The sequence below is a fragment of the Papaver somniferum genome, chromosome 11 (assembly GCF_003573695.1).
Source record: "Papaver somniferum cultivar HN1 chromosome 11, ASM357369v1, whole genome shotgun sequence".
NCBI lineage: Eukaryota > Viridiplantae > Streptophyta > Magnoliopsida > Ranunculales > Papaveraceae > Papaver > Papaver somniferum.
Genome location: NC_039368.1, coordinates 45,816,825 through 45,835,536, shown reverse-complemented (window position 1 = coordinate 45,835,536; position 18,712 = coordinate 45,816,825). Strand labels below are relative to the sequence as shown.

Below are 18,712 nucleotides of genomic sequence, written 5' to 3'. Positions count from 1 at the left end.
CATGCATGTTCATGACAAAAGGAGATAATACTAGACTGGTCACTCTCAGATACACATCTCCTAATAATCTGGTCCGGACAATACTTAAACAGATAAGGATCGTCCCAAAAGAAATGCTTAACCTCGGCTAAAAACCTAGAACGATCTTGCTTACCCCAATGTTGAGGGGTTCGACCAGTAACAAGATAATTCACTATATTTGCATACCAAGGTGATTGGGAAACAGAGAACAATTGTTCATCAGGAAAGCTATCCCTTATAGGAAGGGAATCACTAGGGGAACTAACAACTAGCCTAGACAAGTGGTCTGCTACTACATTTTCTGCACCCTTTTTGTCTCTAATGTCTGGGGAAAATTCCTGTAACAATAGGATCCATCTAATCAATCTAGGTTTGGTATCCTTCTTAGATAAAAGGTATTTCAAAGCAGCATGATCTGTATAGATTATGATCTTAGAACCTAATAGGTAGGACCTAAACTTATCCAAGGCAAACACGATGGCTAAAAGTTCCTTCTCGGTAGTTGTGTAGTTCATTTGGGCATCATTCAGAGTTTTCTAGCATAATAAATCACATGAAGTAATTTGTTTTCTCGTTGTCCTAAAACGACGCCTATAGCATAATCTGAAGAATCACACATAATCTCAAAGGGTAGGTTCCAGTTAGGTGCCTGGACTATCGGGGCATAGTGAGTAAAGTTTTAAGCTTCTCAAAAGCCTCTAAACAAGCATCATCAAAGACAAACTTAACATCTTTTGCAAGCAAATTGCAAAGAGGTCTAGAAATCAAGCTAAAATCCTTAATGAATCGACGGTAAAAACCTGCATGCCCTAGGAATGACCTAATATCTTTTACGGTTTTTGGGACCTGTAAAGTCTTAATAAGGTCAACTTTGGCTTTGTCTACCTCTATACCCTTTGAAGAGACGATGTGCCCTAACAATTCCTGATTTAACCATGAAATGGCATTTTTCCCAATTAAGCACTAAATTTTTTTCCTTACACCTAGTCAACACTAATGTCAAATGATGCAAGCACTCATCGAAAGATGAACCAAACACTGAAAAATCATCCATAAAGACCTCTAAGAACCGTTCTACCATATCAGAAAATATGCTCATCATACAACGCTGAAAAGTTGCAGGGGCATTACATAGCCCGAAAGGCATGCGTCTATACGCAAAGGTACCAAAGGGACAGGTAAAAGTGGTTTTCTCTTGGTCTTCTGGGGCAATAACGATCTGATTATAACCGGAGTAGCCATCTAAGAAGCAATAGTGACTATGTCCAGCTAATCGCTCTAGCATTTGGTCGATAAAAGGAAGGGGAAAGTGATCCTTCCTTGTGACCTTGTTCAATTTCCTATAGTCAATACACACGCCATCCCGTGGTCACTCGGGTTGGGATTAATTCATTATTATCATTCTGGACTACAGTGATACGTGATACCTGATTTCTTGGGTAAATAATACCCGCATCTAACAACTTAAGCACCTCTTTTCGAACTACCTCTTTCATGTTAGGGTTCAGTCGACGTTGCATCTCCCTAGAAGGTTTGGAGTCTTCCTCTAAATGAATCTGATGCATACACACAGTAGGACTTATACCCTTAATGTCTGCTATAGTCCACCCTAAAGCTTCCTTATTGTCTTGAAGTACATTTACTAGCCTACTTTCCTGATCACTATCCAAATTGGAAGCTACAATCACAGGTAAAGTCTCAGATGGGCCTAAAAACACATACTTTAGAGTATCGGGTAGTGGTTTAAGGTCCAACTTTGGGGGCTCTTCTAAAGAAGGAATTAGGGTAGTCTCAGAAACTGGTAACGGTTCGAACCTAGCTTTCCATCTATCAGTGTCTAACACAGGGGTAGAATCTAATAGAGCATTCACCTGTTCAATAGTGCTATCGTCGTCAAAATCTAAACCAAAATGGGATAGACAACTTTCTAATGGGTCTTCAGACAAGATGTTTGGTAATGACTCCTGAACTAAGGCTTCTATCATGTTCACCTCCTCAACACATGTGTCATCTAGCTCATGAGGTTGCTTACTGACATTAAAAATGTTCATCTCCATAGTCATATTACCAAAAGATAAACTCATCACACCATTTCGACAGTTAATGATCGCATTAGACGTAGCTAAAAATGGGCGACCTAAAATCACAGGTATCTGGTTCTCTGGGTCAGGGACAGGTTGGGTATCTAGGACCACGAAATCCACTGGATAAATAAACTTGTCGACCTCAATAAGAACATCCTCGATAACACCTCGAGGGATTTTAACAGACCTATCAGCTAACTGCAGTGTCATCTGAGTAGGTTTCATTTCACCAAGTCCTAGCTGTAAGTATACATGGAATGGCAGTAAGTTCACACTGGCTCCTAAGTCAAGTAAAGCTTTTTCTACCCGGAAGTTACCTATTGTGCAAGCAATGGTAGGAGAACCTGGGTCTTTGTACTTTGGAGTTGTGGTGTTCTGAATGATTGAACTTACGTGACTAGCTAAAAAGGCTTTCTTATGGACGCTAAGTTTTCGCTTTCGCGTACACATATCCTTAAGGAACTTGGCATAAGCAGGAATTTGCCTAATTGCATCTAATAAGGGAAGGTTTATGGTAACTTGCTTAAAAACCTCCACTATGTCATTAAAGTTCGATTCCTTCTTTGTTGGTACTAATAGCTGAGGAAATGGGGCTCTAGGCCTAAAATCAGACCTTTCAGGAACCGAATTCACATCATCAGAAACTTTATCAGTCTCTTCAGCTACTGGTCCTGAGAGGTGAGATCCTGAGGGGTGAACTACAGTATGTTCACTATCGGGCATGGTTACCTTATTGTCTACAACTCTACCACTTCTAAGGGTTCTAACACATTCAATTGATTCGATGGTTTTGCACCTAATTCATGAACTCCTCTAGGGTTGGGTTGTGTTTGACTAGGAAACTTACCTTTTTCTCTCAAAGAATCACTTATCAGACCAACCTGGGTTTTTAACTCGGAAATAGCCTGACTATTTTCTTGTCCTATCCTGTTACTAGCTTGTAGACTCTGTTCTACGGATAACTGGAATTTTGCAGTTTGCTGAGTTAACAAGGCGAGAGATTCCTCTAAACTTAGGATTTTCTTATCTGACTGATTCTGAAACTGAGCTAGTCCTGAAGGATTCTTAGTATAGCCAAAACCTGGGGGAGCATTAGAATTACTAAACTGACCTTGACTTTGGCCCTTAGACCACGAAAGGTTCGGATGGTTTCTCCAACCAGGATTATAGGTTTCTGAATATGGGTCAATCTTTTGACGGTTATCAAATCTAGTGTTATTATAAAGAGCATTGGCCTGCTCTTCAATATTCTGGCCTTCCCAAAAAGGCTCCACTCTACCACTAGTCTGGCCCACTTCTAAGGCTTCTAACCTTTTTGCTATAGCAGCAATTTTGGCATCTGATTCATAGCCTCCTTCTACCCTATTAACGTTTCCTCTACTTAAAAGAATTGTTTTCTGGGGTGCCCTACTATTTTCCCATTGCTGGGTTTTTTCGGCGATTTCATTAAAAAATTCCATCGCCGCATCAACAGTTTGGTTTTCAAATCCACCAGTGCATAGAGACTCAACCATGGTCGTTGTGGAATAATCTAAACCCTCATAAAGGATCTGAACTAGCCTAACCTTTTCTAAACCATGATGAGGACACTGGGATAATAAATCATTGAACCTTTCCAAATACCTATATAAAGATTCTCCCTCTTGTTGTGAAAATGTGCATATTTGCGTCCTAATAGACGATGTTTTGTGCCTAGGGAAAAACTTATTGAAAAAGGCAGATGTAAGTTGTTCATATGTCTCAATTGACTCGGAGTCCAAACTATACAGCCACGACTTGGCCTTATCTTTCAGGGAAAATGGGAATAACCTAAGTTTCAAAGCATCATCATCTAAGCCTCTAATTCTTAGAGTACTACAAATTTCCTCAAAATCCCTAACATGGTAATAAGGGTTTTCATTTTCTTTCCCTAAAAAGATTGGGAGCATCTGTAAGGTCCCAGGTTTCAGTTCATAGGGTGCCTCCGTTTCAGCTAACTTAATACACGAAGGACGGGTAGTCCTAGTTGGATTCAACAAAGCTTTCAAAGTTGCCATTTCTGGCGCTATCGGAGCAACAGGATTCTCTCCTCAGTCAAAGAACGTTCAAAAACAGACTCTTCAAAAGCCGGACTTTCTAGATTAAGGTAATCGAGACGCTTCGAACTACTAGGTTTCTCTTTAACAAATCTACCTAGTGCGTCTCTTTTACGTTCAGGCATACAATAGAATTTTCTAAATTGGAAGGGTAAGCAAACACAGATCAAGGCCGACTCAACCAAATCAAACCTATTGATTTCTAGCAAACAAAAAGCATGATGGCTCCACTTAGATTGTTTCTAGACCAGCTTCTAATCCTTCGAACGGGAATTCGTTACAATTTAAGCAAACCCCTCTGGAATCAATCCGAGTTAACGTAAGTTGAATAGAGGCGAGGGAAGCTCGGTGGAGCTTTGATACCCAAGGCCTCACCGGTATTACAAGGCGGCGCAGTCACGCATTCAACTTACAGAAACCGTCAAGAACTTCGAAGTATGCTTAAAAGAGTAACCAATATTTTTCGAATGACTTTCCTGTTAAGCTCGTTACCCTATCGGTCTCGTTCTAGTCAAAATTTTAGGCTTAGGTTCGCGTAGGTTACGTGTTCCTAAAGCGGAAGAAGAGAACGGTGATGAAATCCGAACCCTTATCTTGTATGGCCAGGCCTTGCCCTTTACTAGAAAAATAAATGTCGTATTCAGTCCTCAACATATACGAAGGAGTCCAGTAACTCGCTGACAGGGGATTCGCGAGTTTTAGAATCTTACCTCCCGTTCCAGACGGGGGATGAATCGGTTGTAGTCGACTCGGGCCACTGACTCCGATGTCTAGTGTACGAACCCAAGGTGCAGAGACAATATCGTAATTGTCCTCCTCTCTGCAAACAGTTTATATTTAAAGACCCTTCCGTAGGGTAATAAAAAAAAATAATGTCCAAAGTCCAAAATAAAAAAAAATAAAGAAAAATTACAAATAATAAACCCTAATACAGTTTTTTTTTTAAAAAAATAAACAAACCCTAAACTAAAATTGTCTTCTTTTCTGTTCTTTTTGCTTTAATCTTTAGCTCCAAGTCTTTATGAAATCACCAAACTCCTTGGCTCAATTTTCTTTATGATCCAGAACCTGTAGACACAAGATAAATACCCAAAAACATAAAAAAGGACAAAAAATAATAAAAATAAAAAAATAAAATAAATAAATCTAAAACCCTAAAAACAAGTCCGCGGCGGCGCCAAAAATTGATGTGATTTGTAGATAGTGGTAAAAGTGGTTCGATTCTCAGACTTGTGAAGGATATTAATTAGACTTAAATTCTAATATTAAAATAGAAAACTCACTAAAAATTATAGCAAACTCAATCAAAGATGATATCAACTAAAAGAAACACTGAGGCTAAGATTCCACTATTTTCCAAGTTCAAAGTGATTAAACCAATACTTATATTTATGCAATTTTCTTGTTTAATTTGATTCTAAAATATTGCAACAAGTAGATTTTCAAAAGTAATTGTAAATACCAAGTATGAAGCATCAAAAGTCTTAAAACTAAGCATACTCCATCAAAATAGATCACAATCACTCAAATAAAAATCATATTCAATAATAGTTCAAGGCAAATAATCATATAATTATTGCAAATAAAAAGATAAAATAGAATATACCACTTTTTGTTGGAAAAATAGCTTCCTCTATCGCCTCAGCAATGGGGTTTAGCTCCTCATATTAATCATGATCTCAAAATGTGTTTGTTGCTCAAAAGATGATTAAAAGAGTGAAAAGTAATAACACAGACTGTTTGCAACAGTGTATTGGTGTTGCAAAACAGCTGTTACAATGGAACTGTTACAGAAAAACTGTTGTTTGTTGCTTGTCGCTGATTTTAAGACCCTAGAATAAGACTGCCCTGAACAGCTTAATGTTCTTCAGCTGTTAAACAACGAACTGTTCTGCGACTGTTTCCGAGCGTCAATGTTCTTCGCGTTCTTCTCTTCAGCAGCAGCACAGCAGAAACAGAGTTTGGTAAAGCTCTGATTTCTTCTTCTCTGGCTCTCCTTAGGTTCCCAAACTCTCGACACCTTCTATATGACCCAAGACATCTATTTATATCAAAAATACCGATTAAATCTCTCCCAAATCTTCCAAAATCTCTTTCCTTCTCTTCACGGCCAAGTTGCGGCAATTTCTTGTTTTAGATTTCTACGCGTTTCTGAGCTTTCCTTTTTATTCTAAACTCTTCCTTAGATAGATACAAATCTTTGGGAAGGTTTACACAGCTTTAATCTCTCTAAAATTCCCTAAAACAGGTCACACACGTGACTTTCCATATTTCTGTTGTGAGAAAAATCCGTCGATTGAGCCCAGTCTAATAATCTAAACACCCATATCAGATTCCTAGACCCATAAGGAGTCTATCCTATGAAAATCAGAGGTTTAATCGACCTCAAACTCCTCCAAATCACGATTGCCAAAATTGTTCTTCACTGCACCTATTTTCCCGCCAAAACCTGGTTTTTGAAATGTTGAAGATGGTTGCCCCTTATCCAGGGTAGGGGTGCGATTAGCAACTGCTTGGAAATGGGATGCCCCTTAGTAATTAGGTTACCCCTTATCCAAAGCGAAAGTTCGAATAGCAAATGTCCTCCGGGTGCTTTCCGACAACTTTTCGAGCCAATTTTTTCCAAAAATGTTTATTGGCCGAAAATACCTATAAATAAATAAAACACCATAATAAGTACAAAAATGAGCTCTAACAATATATAGAATTGAGACAAATCGGACACAAAAATGTGTCTATCACTAGACTGTCCTTGATTCTGACCCTTAGACCAAAAAAAATTAGGATGGTTTCTCCAACCAGGGTTGTAAGTCTCTGAGTATGGTTCAAACTTTTGATGGTTCTCAAACCTAGCATTGTTATAGACATCATGGGCTTGCTCTTCACTAACGTGATCTTCCCAAAACGAGTTATTGGGTTCTACTCCACAACTAGACACTTGAGAGGCTCTAAACCTATCATCAGGTTCAACAAGAGACCTGTGTTTAGGATGATTCAATTCAAAAGCTTCTAACCTTCTAGACAAAGCAGAAAACTTAGCATCTAACCCGGAGCTTGTATCTACCACATTGGTGCTACTTCTATAGACCAAGATTCTTTTGGGGGTTCAACACAAGACTCCCACTGTTGGGATTTTTTATCGACAGCTCCTAAGAAGGTAAAAGCATCATCAGCACTTTTACTAGTGAACTCACCAGCGCACATAGACTCAACCATGGCTTTGGTTGAATAGTCTAAACCATCATTAATAATCTCTACGAGTTTCATATTATCAAATCCATGGTGAGGACACTGGGATAGGAGATCATTGAATCTCTCTAAAAACCTATAAAGAGACTCTCCCTCTTGTTGCACACTAGCACTAATTTTCTGCCTAACAGACGCAGTTTTATGCTTAGGGTAGAATTTCATATAGAAAACATCAATAGGTTCCTGCCATGTTTCAATGGATTCAGATGGTAGGTTGTTCAGCCAGGTCTTGGCTTTATCTCTCAAGGAAAAGGGAAACATCTTAAGTTTCAAGACTTCATCAGTAAGGTCTTTTATTCTAATTGTTCCACAAATTTCCTCAAAGTCCCTAATATGAAAATAAGGGTTCTCATCATCTTTCCCCAAGAATATAGGGATCATCTTAAGAGTACTAGGTTTTATCTCGAAATTACCCGTAGTGGCTGGAAATTTAATGCACGAGGCTCTGGTGGACCTAGTTGAGAACATGTAATCTTTTAAAGTTGCCATTGCTGGCACAGCTGAAGCATTAGGGGTATTTTCCTCACGAAGAGACAGATTCTCAAAACTGAAGTTTCCAAAAACAGGGCTCTCAAAAGAAGAGTCTTCGAGCTCCCCGCTTCCACAAGAAGAACTACTAGGTTTTTCACTAATCAATCGACATAGATTATCTATTTTCCAAGCCCGTTTTCTAATGACCTCGGGCATACACTAGAAAAACAAATAAAAGAATCCTAAAAGAAGGGAGGTTCTAAGCAAACACAAAGCAGGCTCTCCACCAAAGCAAACCTAAAGATTTTTATCAAAAAAAAAAGCATGATGGCTCCACTTAGATTGTTTCTAGACCAGCTTATATTATTTCGAAAAGGAACTCGTTACAATCTGAGCAAACCTCTTTAGAATCAATCCGAGTTAAAATAAGTTGAATAGAGACGAGGGATGTTGCATGGAGATTTGATACCCAAGGCATCACCGGCGTTACAAGGCGGCGTATTCAACTCACAGAAACCATCATGAACTTCAAAGTATGCTCAAAAGAGTAACCAATATTTTTCGAACGAATTTCTTATTAAGCTCGTTACCTTATAGGTCTCGTTCTAGTCAAAATTGTAGGTTTAGGTTCGCATTTGGTTTCGTCTTCCTAAGGCGGGCAAGAAGAGAACGGTTATGAAATACGAACCCTTATCTTGTATGGCCAGTCCTTGCCCTTTACTAGGAAATTAAAGCAGTCGTTTTCAATTCCTCTGCATATATGCAAACGAAGGAATACAGTAAACCCGCTGACAGGGGATTCACGGGTGTTTAGATAAACTTACCTCCCGTTCCAGACGGAGGATGAACCGCTGAAGTCGACTCGGGCCAGGACTCCTATGTCATGTACGAACCCGAGGGGCCGAGGCGATATCGTAATCGTCGTCCTTCTCTGCAAACAGTTTATATTTAAACTACCCTTCCGTAGGGTTTTAAAAAAAAATAAAGTCCCAAAGTCCACAGTCCAAAAATATAGTGCAAAAGAAAAGGAAAATCTAAAAAAAATAAAAAATAAAAAAAACTCTAAAGAATAAAAACAAAATAAAATGTCTCTTTCTCTCTCTCTTTTTTTTAATTAATTTTCTTCTTCTTTTCTTTCGCTCCTTTCACTTTGCTTTTACTCCAAATCTTTAAGTATTCACCAAAAGCTTTGGCAAATTTTTCTTTCGCTCCAAATTCCAAAATCTGTAAAAAAACCCAAAAACGTAAAGAAGAACAAATAAAAACCTAAAAATAATCTAAAAACTCTAGCCTAAAGTCAAGTCCGCGTCGGCGGCGCCAAAAATTGATGTGATTTTTAATTTGTTATAGAAATAGGTTCATTGAGACTAGTGAAAGCAAAAGATTCTAGATTTAATTTTAAGATTAGAAATATAGCAAACTTAAATAAATGTGATATGAAAAATATGGAGAAGACTGGGGCTATGGAATCCACTATTTACCAATATCAAAGTGATTTATATTCTCTAATTATAATCATGCAAATCATGCATTCAAATTGATTCTTAATATTGCAATAGTTGATTTTTTTAGAAATAACAATTGTAGATCGAAAGTATGGGACATCAAAACCCTAGGCCAGCATGCTCCATCAATTGAAATGAAAATTGTTTAACAAAAACCATTTTATCAATTTATTTATCTAGGAAAATAATCATATAATAATTGCATAAATTAGAGATTACCACTTTTCATTGGTGAAATAGCTTCCTCCTTCGCCCCAGAAGATGGGTTTAGCTCATCATTGTGTAAACACACTCAAAATATTTGTTCATTGCTTAAAAAATTATTTACAAAGATGAAATGGAGAGAAAATGATGAAAATCGGGTGTTTGCAACGTTTTTAATTGTTGCAAAACACTGTTACAGAGAACGATAAAAGGAAATTGTCGCTGTTACTGTAGCTTCTAAGACCCACACCTATGTGTCGTTAACACTATTGATAAACGACTGTCTTGGTTGGTCTGTTCTTCGTGTTCTTCACCTATGCAGCAGCAGAAATGGTAGCTCTGCAACTTGATTTTTCTTTGCACTGTGGTCTTCTAAACTCTCCCAAACTCTCTGTAATCCTTCTGTGGTGCCCGAGCACCTATTTTATACTCAACAGGGTCATCCAATCTCTGCATTAACTCCGGAAATCTCTTCATAACTCGCCAGTGAAAAAAAATACTCTCGGGAATATTTTCTTCCCTATTTTACCTCCTCACGCTTTGATTCTATGCCAACACACTCAGAACATGTTCAAACTCTCCAAAACCTGTGAAATATTCTTCCTGAGAAAGTGTTGCTCTGTTTACTTCTACACGAGAATCCAGCCAATTTTAATCGATCAAATCACTCATGATAGTTTTGTTGGGACATATCACAACTACCCAACAAATTTCAACCCTTTAGTCTACCCAGAACTCCTTCAAACTTCGATCGAAAATCACACAGTTATGTTCTTCATTTTCCCGCCAAAATGAAATTCAAAAGAAGAAGATGGGTGCTAAGGATGAATTTGGGATATACATAGCCGTGGGTGCTGAGGATGAATTTGGGCTACGCATAACCTTGGGTGCCCCTTAGCCAAATCTGGGGTCCGTATAACAAATGTCATCTGGGGTGCCTTTAGCAGTTTTTCGAGACGAATTTTCCAAAAATGTTTATTTCCCAAAAATACCTACAAACACACAAAACACCATAATAAGTACAAAATCGAGTACAAACATAGAGAAAATTGAGGACAACTTAGACATAAAAATGTGTCTATCACGTAATGCCAGTCTTCGATGGCTCGAATTTCTTATGGTGGCAAATTGTTATGTGTGCCTTTCTCCAAGCACGTGATTTTCAATCATGGGTTTATGTTGTTAATGATTATAATCCTCCATTGGTTACAGTATACGGTGTAACAATTGCAAAGGATATTGGTAGGTATGAGCCTGACGATATTCTTGTCGCAAAGAAAAAATTTGATGGCTTAAATGCTATCATACATGCCATTACCCCAGATCTCCAGCACCATGTCACTACGTGCACCCGGTCTAAAGTTGCTTGGGATATCTTAGAAACCGTATTTGAAGGGAATACCTTTGAAAAGGAAGCTAGGCTTCAAAATCTAAATTCTGATTGGGAAAACCTTCGTATGGCTGATGAAGATTCATTTGATAAGTTTAATCACAAAGTGTCTGAAATTGTTAATGCATTTGCATTGGGTAAGACTATTCCTGAAAAGGACATTATGATGAAAAATCTCAGATCGTTACATCAGAGATGATTCTAAGAAACATGCCATCGTTGAAGGAAATAACCTTGATACACTTTCCAAAAATACTCTTGTTGGGAAGCTAATGAAGATTTTTGATCTTAAACTGAGTAAAAGAGAAAAACTTCGCATGTCTTGCAATCTTGTCGCTATATCTAATGTAAAGTCTCTATGTCCTGAATTGATTGATACGAAGGATGAGAATTGCTCTAATTCAACTCTGTCACTGTTTGTACAACAGTTAAGGAAAAGTCCAAGACAGAGAAAAAGGAAGTCTCAAAAGAATTGTCTTCAATCAATGAAAAGGATAGAAAAGTTCACAAAAACTATGATAATGGAACTTGTTCCATGTGCTCTGGTTATTCTAATAAGGAGGTTAGTGAGTTAACCAAAGCATGAATGACAACTCTTGACTACTGTCTTGAGGAAGAAGTTTGTGAAAGTTCTCTCACATACTTTGTTGATAATCATACTTGTCATTATAACAACTCTGATTTTTCCATGATAAAGGATCTAACTTCCCCATTAAAGAAAATTGATCTTTTAACCAAAGATTTGTACTCAATGAAGATTGTGTTTCAACTGGAGAAGAAGCCTGGATTCAAAGGTTGAAAATGGAACGTAACTAGAAAAATTAAGACAGGAGAAAGCGACATCTCCAATCGTGATTTCAAGAAGAAAAATCGATTATCTTCGATAAACTCTTTTAAACTCAAACCATCATATTACTCCTGAAATATGTCATTCTCGAATCCCTTGTAATAAAAAAGACATAAAATACAATGGCACAACAAATCAATTTGTCCCTTGTATAAAAACCAGATCACCCAGAGAAGTGTGCACAAGGTTCTTGAAAAATCCTTGCAGTAATTTACGTTATCATAAGGAGAAATAAAATATCATAAGAAATCTACATCACTTTCGAAAGAGATTGTCGGAACTATTCATAGTTTACGAAAATTGAATAAACAGGGCTTCGGAACATTGCAGGAAAGGAAGACATATACCCTTGATCGTTTCCCCATAAAAAAAATCAGAAACAAGGAATAATAAAATCCTCCTCTTCTCATGAGAATCCACCCGGTCCTCTATTGAATGGAAGAATTACAATATGTAATAGGTATTGAGATTGTTCTTGTTTTACCTTGGACAAGGACTATAATCTTCAAGAGGGGGTTGTGAAAGATTTCTATATATTTCTGATGACTTTTCTTGTATCTCATTCTTATAATCTATTTCTGAGTCAATAACGTTTTTGTGCTCAAACAGTTTTCCTAATAAAGTTCATTTTTTGGGATCCAAAATTTTGCTAGGGTTTAGTCAAAGGTTCTTTTAGGAATTTATTTCATATGTTCTTCCTTTTAAGTTGGAAGATTTCATTCCTCTAAACAAGCATTTCATGTAAATATTCTTATCATGTCCTTATCAAGTCTTTCCAGTAAAGAAGATGATTCTGGACTGTTCTCTTTCCCTATAAAAAGTTCGTTTTTGGTTCCCGATATGAGATGTGTCAAGACAACGTGATTCCTCGTCCGATGTGAATCCTACTGTCTCTCATTTGAAAAAATCTCATTAACCTGAATCTTGTCTTGGAACAAGTACGTGCTTGATGAGTGAACTCGAATCTTCAACCAAAAGACTTGAGGACAAGATGGATAATATCGAATCCAGGATTGATCTAATCGAAGATGAGCTTGATGATTATAGGGAATATGAGAAAGTCTTCAAAGTAAGTGAAATGATTTTTGTTGCTTGCTAAATAATGTATAGGAAACTTCTTATGAGAATTTATTCTTGTGTTTTAAGAAGGATAACTAGGGTTGGAATAGCATATATTGTGATTACACATAGTTATTACCACGATTTTCATCTTGCAATGTTTAGATTTATTTTTTAAATTATAAGTTTTGGAAGATGATTTTGCAGTATTAATATTTATTAGTTTTATATATTGCAAAATGTTATGGGATATTTGTGTTTACGTCCGTGAACGATGATTGTCCATATATGTCAAAAGTTAAGTCTATTATGTCATTATGCAAATATTGATAAAAGATAGAATGAACTTTTGAGTATTCCGCAGTATTGATCTTTCCCTGAACCACTTATATGTGAAAGCATTGTATGGCTCCGTAAGTTTTCTTATGTTGAGCATTTCCAATTAAATTAATCATTAAGGTTCCCCTGTGGTTAATTTAATTGAGTTTTCTGGATACAAATTCATGTTTCATGATTTGTTAGTGTCCAAAGAAATCCTTCTTTTCTTGTAAAAGTAAGGTCGCTCTTGTTGTTCTTTCGGGAATGACATTTTATGGGGGAGAGTTCTTAATTGAACTTGTCCTTAATTACCAAATCTTTGTGGGGAGTGCGGCTGTGGAATATTATAGGAGTTTTCTTGTATCTTTATAAACTCCTTGATGAATACACTAAGTTTCGACTATGTGAAATCATCGAAACCAAGTTGATATGTTCTCTTTTATTCATGAAGTATATCTATGAGAATTTCATTATGATCCCATTAATTTTCGAAACTGGACTAGGTCCCGAGGTTTTTCTACATTTGCGGTTTCCTCGTTAACAAAACTTCTGGTGTTTGTGTTATTTCTTTTCCGCATTATATTTGTTTATATAATTGAAATATCACAGGTTGTGTGTAGATCAATCAATTGGTAAATCCAACCTTTGGTTGTTGATTGAAATTGATTTACACCTGAACATTATTCTCTTGGAAATATATTGGAGTTAGTCCATACAGATTGTCTAATGAAATATTGGGTCTGCTTGTTAGACCCCGGCTTTTTCAAATACCACTACCAACTCTTCCTCTGCTCATACTAGTATGTTTCGGGCTAGATCGGAGCAGGTTTATTTATTTTTTATTTCTTTCTAGTATAGGGAGTTACTTTAGTTTAGATTCTATCAGTGCGTCTCCAACATTGGATGGAAAAAATCTTACGTGAAATCCTTATTAAGACTTTTATTTAAGAGATTTTACACATGTAGTAAATATAAGACTCCATAGTTAAAAAACTATGTCCAATAGTAAAGGGTTTAATCCTTAGAGTATTTGATATGATAAAATCTCAACCTTTTATTTTTACTTTAACTAATTTCTAAAAAAAGATAAAATAATTAAAGATATGATATGGAGGTGAAAGCAAAGGTGTAAATAAGACTTTATTTAACACCTTCTGTTAGAGCACTGCTCGGTCGAACTCGCAAGCATTGCTATCTCAAGCTTGTTTGTCAAGTTTAGTTGCCAAAACTATAATCTTGGTTTTTAGTCTTCTTATAGCTAAGTCTCGGACTAGGATAGAAAGTGTAGTTGAGTTATAGACTCCACGACGTTCATCATGCAAAGACAAAGAACTACTCGAGTAACTGGTGGATCTTCATCGACAGAAAGGTATGTGGAGACTTGAACTTATCTATCACTCAAAAGTCTATCTACTCTATCTCCTATCTTGAGATAAAAGTCGTATTGCTATATAGACTTCAATTATACACATTTGCTATTTCGAGCCAAGTTTATCTCGCTTATTTATTTCTCGAAATATGTGTTGGTAAGCTTTCGCTTCGGCCAAGTTCATTTTTACAAGTGACGAAAGTCATGTTGATTATTTCAATATTTTGAAAATTGTTTTGATGAAAAATAATGTGTGAATAACCTCTATTTAACATCCTCTAATAATGTTTCAATGATTGAAATGAGAGTTTAGAATATATAACCTTGAATGGATATAAACATTGTATGTGAACTCATACTTGTGTAAGTCCAAAATCCTTGAACTAAAGTACGCGTACTTTACTGGTTCAGGATATCCGGAAGCTAAGTCCGCGTACTCGTACGCGTACTGCCGAAAGTTCACATCCCGTGAATTTCTGCTGGATTTTGTGAACTGAAAACAAACTCAATCCGGGTACTTAAGTATGCATACCGGTATGCATACTTGAGTGGGTTATTTTCTAAAAACGGTTTATTATTCGTGAACTAAGACATATATAAACTAAGGAATGCAATCTTTGCAAATCGTTGCTATAATGTTCATGAATTGATCCGAGTGAATCAAAATCGTTTTTGCTTCGATTGTGTCTTGTATACTTTTATGAGATCTAAGCAATTGAACAACTCTTTAACTAGTTCTTTCAAGTCATTTGAACTAGTTATGGTGAAGATAAATAAGGTTGATATGAAAGTGCTCATATGGCTAACCATTGGTTAACTACTGTTGAACCAACTAGGTGTACACGTTTAGGTACGGTTACACAAACCTAAATGAACGTGCATTTCATTTTTGTATAACAAGCTAAGTTCGATCTAACGGTTGAAAGATATTTGCTTGAATCTAATCAGGTTTTCATCTAAAGGTGAATATTGAATGCTTTGTTACCAAGGTAACTTAGATTGCAAACCCTGATTTGGAGACTATATAAAGGAGAACTCTAACAACTGGGAAATATAATCCCCACACCTCATGTGTGATACTAGTTGTATAAGCTAGAGTCGATTCTCCTTTAACCTTAGGTTTATACCGAGACCCTATAGGTTAACGACTTGAAGACTTCATTGAGATTGTGAAGCCATACCCAACTATTTTCTATGTAGTTGCGTGATCTGATCTTGCTGTTTCTATCGTGATTGAGTGCAATCGTAAGATTGGCTTGAGATTAGTTTTTCTGATTAGCAAGATAGAAAAGTAGTCACAAACATCTTCGTCTTATCGTTTGTGATTCCACAATACCTTGTTTCGCTAGTCGATTAATATCATTGTGAGGTGATTGATATTTCTAGGTTGTTCTTCGGGAATATAAGACTGGTATATCAATTGGTTCCTGTTCACCTTGATTTATCAAAAAAAAAAAAAAACTCCTAGGTATTTCCGTGGGATACAGATTTATCTATTCATGTAGACTTTCATGTGAGATACAAATTTGTTTATTAAAGTCTTCGACTTTGGGTCATAACAACTCTTAGTTGTGGGTCTGATCATCTAAGGGAATCAAGTGTGTAGTATCCTGCTGGGATCAGAGACGTAAGGAGCGCAACTATACCTTGGATCAGTGTGATATTGATTTGGGTTCAATTACAGTCCAGACCGAAGTTAGTTTGTAGTAGGCTAGTGTCTGTAGCGGCTTAATACAATATGCATTCAATCTGGACTAGGTCCCGGGGTTTTTCAGCATTTGCGGTTTACTCGTTAACAAAACTTATGGTGCCTGTGTTATTTTTTTTAAATCCAACCTTTGGTTGTTAAATGAAATTTATTGATCCTTGAACATTAGTCTTTGGTACCGTTCAAGTTATTTCTCTTGTATTCAATCAGGCTCGCAAATTTCTATTTGTTTGAGAAAGGATTGAATCGAGAAATTAAGATATAACTCTCTGATATACTTTTTATTAAGATTGAGTCTGACTGCCTAGTTGATTCTCTTAAAAGTATATTGGAGTTAGTCCATACAGATTGCTAAGCGAAATATTGGGTGAGGTTGTTGTACCCCCACCTTTTCACATTCATATTTATTTTCCCATCCCTCCTAATTTGTAGGATTCAACCATTGAAGATGGATTTATGCTAATTGGGGGTCTAAAATCCTATGTGTCATGGAAAATAAAAAGATTCACCCTTTATTGGAGATGCTTTCATGTTTTCTACTTATGAACATCATTATGGTGGTTTTATTTCCTCTTTGAAGGTTTATTTATGCTTTAACGTCGATCCTTAATATTAATTTGGGTTTTAAGATCAATAGGGATGTTCTCCAACGATGAAACCTCATCATTAATTTATCCGGTAATGGAATCTTCATCAATGATTTTTTTGATGACGAAATCTTCATCCCTAATGCAAGATATTTGAGTACATCACTCTCATATAGGAAACATATATTTTTAAACAAGAAAAACAAACACAATTATTGGAATTTAATTCCGAAAAGAGCCATTCTCCACCGAGTTAATCAGATCTTATTCATACTTGTATTTGTCTTACTCCAATAACAATCTATTTCTCTTGTTGGAGTTCTCGGCATTGTACTTATACGGTAGGATCTTGTTCCTTTATATTCTCTTATTTTCGATTTTAAACTCATTGGAACCTAGAAATTACTATTACTGAAATACTTGGATCTTCCAGTTGGAGCTACATGCATAAAATGTTCTATTTGGGATGTGGTGATAGAAAAGTTCCTAAAAAAGTTAACTCCATGGAAAAGGAGATACTTTACGAAAGCAGGTAGAATACTTGTCATCAAGACAACTCTCTCTAGTTTACCAATCTATTTCATTTCCTTGTTTCCAATGAAGTTAAAGTAGAAAAGAAACTCAATCAAATAATGAGAGCATTCTTATGAGGCACTTCAACTGGAAAAAAATAATAATAATTGGATTGCATGGAATAGAGCTTGTAATCCAAAGAAGGCAGGGGGGCTTGGAAATAAAAATTTAAAGCAAACAAACGACGCTCTCATTGCTAAATGGACATGGAGGTTCTCTACTGAAAAACACAACTATGTATAAAGATCATTCAGTCAAAAAAGAAAAGGAAAACCCTCTGCATTGTTAGTCAAAGATACATCATTACCTCAAGGAAGATGTATCTGGAATGACATTCAACAACAAAAAAAGGTGGTTGAGAAAATTTCAAACTTGGAAATCAACATTGGCAAAGCTATATATTTCTGGTGTGACAAACGGAAAGACAACCAATATTTGAAGAACATATTTCCAAGCATCTTCAAAATTTCTACTCAGAAGAATGCTACATTACAAGAGCTAGTGGTAAACAACACTTGGGACATCAAACTCAGAAGAAATATTCATCGCTCAGAATTGCTAGAAATGATGCAATTGTTTGAGTGGTTAGGATCTCCTTCAAATTTAAATGAACATGATGACAAACTTCAATGCAATCTTGCATGTGGTTTCTGCACCAAAAACTGTTACAACTGGCTAATGGATCAGCAAAACCTCAACATCCTCTTACTCATACACCTCCTCCTTACCAGTGCATATGGGTTAAGTTTGTCCCTCCAAATACCCAAACTTTTATGTGGCTCATAGCTAAAAATGAAATTCCTACATCTGATAACTTAGTCAGAAGGGGTGTCCCAATTTAGAACACCATGTGCACTTTCTGCAAACTCAGCTCCAGAAACAGTCAACCATTGATTCTTGCACAACAGATTTTCTTACAAAATTTGGTCTTACTTCATTGGAGGTTATAATGTGAGAAGGGTTCAGGCAGGCACTATAGAGACACAACTTCAAGCCTGGAAATTTAGAAGAGGAAGACATAATGGAAGCAAAATACGGCCATTACTCATTTTTGCAATTGTCAGGGCAATTTGGGAAGAGAGAAATCGCAGGGTGATGGCTAACAAACCACCAAGAGCAGAAGGAGTAATCATAAATGAGGTCATTCATATTTCATTAGGGAAGCATAAATAGATGTAAATCATATAACTATCAAAAATGGGGACCTTTTGGTCTTTTTATATTTCCCTTTTATAAATCTTAACCTTACATT

The 18,712-nt window shown here is 36.5% G+C and overlaps 1 pseudogene; it reads left to right on the top strand.

Annotated features, from left to right (window-relative positions):
- Nucleotides 1-3,677: 3,677 nt before the first annotated feature.
- Nucleotides 3,678-3,777, top strand: LOC113325515 (annotated as a pseudogene).
- Nucleotides 3,778-18,712: the final 14,935 nt, after the last annotated feature.